Source organism: Microtus oregoni, unplaced genomic scaffold (genome assembly GCF_018167655.1).
Source record: "Microtus oregoni isolate MIOR12 unplaced genomic scaffold, Mior012 000014F_ref0000157, whole genome shotgun sequence".
Classification (NCBI taxonomy): Eukaryota; Metazoa; Chordata; class Mammalia; order Rodentia; family Cricetidae; genus Microtus; species Microtus oregoni.
In genome coordinates, this window is record NW_024543073.1 from 7,417,579 (window position 1) to 7,420,675 (window position 3,097).

Here is a 3,097-nt window from a genome sequence, read left to right on the forward strand (position 1 = left end):
TTTCTGTGTGTCTGTGTTGCATCATGAGTTACCATGTAGAAAGTCAAGGAAGGACCCCTGGAAGTCACATTATTGCTTCCACCTTGTGGGACTGAACTCGGGGTTGCAGGCTTGACAGCAAGTGTATTTATCTGCTGAGCCATCTTTCTGGTCTTCCTGTCAGGAAGTTTAAACCTCCATCTAATGTATGTATTTTTTGACAACATTTATTTCCATTTTTTTTCTTGATGTTTTTCATCCATGGATTGTTTTTGGAAGTCAGAACAGGAAAATGCTTCCAAACCAACACTATCCACCCAACAATGTTATCTTTTTGTGAGTGCTCTGAAAATTATTTCATGTGTTTTGGTGATAGGTGCACAGCTCTTCTGTGCTTATATATTGGGGAATGCCTGTTTTTTTTTCTAGTGCTCCTTCTTGATCTCTCAATACTCCTTTAGAGACTATTGTTCTTGAGCAATGTTTGTGTCTCTGTTGGGATGGCTCATACAGTGATGAAATGAATCCCTACTGACAAATTAATGCTGTGCAATTGGCTCTTCTAGAAAAAAAAAACAAGTTGGTCATTTAGTAATATTTTAAAATCCATTCAGTAAGCAGAGATAAGGACTGCCAAGCATAGCAGGTAGTTTTTCTTTTCAATGAATTTATAGAAAGCATTGCTTCCCTTGGCACTTGGTTATTGTTTGTTTGGGAGTGTTTTTATTGCTTTTAGTTTTTAATGTTCAGTGAGCCAGATACTCTGTGAAGCTTAAAATCCCAATGTCAAAGTACACTGTGGTGTCTTGACTCTCTGAGTCTCTTAAGTGCCATTCGGAACACAGTTCTACGAAAAGTAACTATTATAGCATTATCAGTCAGTAAGGGCTTAGCAAACCCTGTTGAATGAATTAAACTACAGATAGTAACAGCTAAAGTATGATCAAATTCTTAGCACAGAAGCAAGACTGCCAAAACAGATCCCCATATTACCACCTCAGAAAGGGGGGGGCAGGATAATGGCAAAAAGATTATTTTAATTGTTTTTCTTTTTAAAATCAGTGTTCTATAAATGGGACAATACTCCCAATTTCAGGTTTATAGTAAGAATTATGTCTTTGGTGACAAAAATAGAAGAGCAAGCTCAGGCCTCTAGCTCATCCCAACATGCCTCTTTGGCTGTCTTGTCCATTAATGACACTCAACCACTCTGGGCACACATATCAGGATTTGACATTTCTACAACTTAGTGGAGCTCATGAACATACAAGTCACTGTTTCAATAATAAAAGCAAGAGGTCTTGTTGATCTATTTGCCTGATGGAACAATTCTGTTGTTAAATTCCTTAAGACTTAGTGTTTGGTTTCGAAGTATACAATACAATTAGATATTATATAACATTTTCTTGGTATTCATTGGTTTAGTTTGGGGTTTTTGTTGGTTTCTTTGCTTTCCCTTATAATGTGCCTTCAATGTTGTTTGCTCATTTCATCCCTGAAAGCTCACAGGAAATTTTCTAGGACATTTGATAATAACTCAAATTATTAAACGTTTTCACTAACACTTGCTCAATCAAGTCACATAGATCCAAAGCCAAGACTATCACATAAGACCTAGGGATCTGTCCATGTTGCCTTTGGAAGTACTCGACTTCAAGAATGAATATATTGATGAATTTCATTTGAAACTATATTTGTAGCAATCAGAACTCTTGCTTATTGATTGTTATTTCAAAGACTACAAAATAACAGGCAAACAAATGTTAGGGATCTATATTTGATTATAATTAAAAATAAGTCAGTTTTAATAGTGAAAACTTCTAAAACAGAATACTACTAATAAAAAAACTCCAACAAATTAAAATGATTTTCTTTAAAATTTCCCACTTTGTTGTGCAGCAAAACTGTCCCAAAGGAGCAATTTGAAGACAGAACATCAGTTCAATAGGACTCCTCTACGTTTCGACACATCTCTGGTGTTTCCATCGTTAACAATATATGAAATTATTTTTTGGTCATCATCACTTGGAATTCAACTTGCACTTGAATTTGCTCTAAGAGAAAACAGCAAACACGTTACCATATCAGAAAATGCAGAGGTTTTTCTCAGACAACAACTTAGTGACTGGCTGTGGCTGCAGGGGCAGCCATGTGACATGAGATTGATTTCAAGGCAGATGACTGCTGATCAGGCCGTATTCTTTCGGATTTTTTTTTTCTGTACCCTACTCACATTCATTTATACTCCCAGCTATTCTTACACTATTGTTGATTATCTGAGGAAACTTCTTTTCAACTACTCTAAAATAATCTATGTTTCTGCAACAATAAGCATAATTGACAATTAGGCCACATTATTCGCAGCTAAAATATCTCTGCTAAAGATGATACAAACAATGTGGAGGAGAGAGAGGCTGTGGAAGCCGAAGGAAGACAGCGCTTCAGAGTCCTTGCGGAGAACTGAAAATTATAACGAAATGGGCTTGGATCATCAGGGTTGAGGTGACAAGTTGACAAGGCAATTTTAATAGATCATGGAATGTAGAAATCTAATTGTCAAGTAGGTTCTATGAAGGCAGAGCTATCAAGTTCCCTATTCATATTGGATATCTAGAGCCAACATACCCCATAGCTACTGAATAAATATTTCATTGAATTTTGTAAAACAAAAGCATTACCTGGGAGTCAGGAATAATAATCAAATTATCAAATTAATCAGATCTCTAAAGCTATGTGTTCTCACATCAGTGTGTGGTTGACAAAGCACAGAAGGAGACTTAGTTTTCATTTTGTTTTTTAATTTGTGTTTTTCAAAGCATCTTGGTAACAGCACCTCTCCTGACTCTCTCTCTCTCTACCCTGAGAAGTGAACATGAGGGAAAAAAATAAGAATTTTAGTTTTCTTAGTTTGTCTGAAGTCTATGCTGATAGGACTCCATAGCCATGTTCCTAAGATGGGCATGCAATAGTGGGGCCATAAAGTTAGTCTGGCAAGGAATCCATTCATTTCACTTCAACCATAAAATCCCAAACCAGACTATCTCTGCATAGCTGTGAGGAATAACAAGTACAGGCAGTTCTGTGGTTCCTTTGCAAGATGGATTGCCCCTTTCAGACT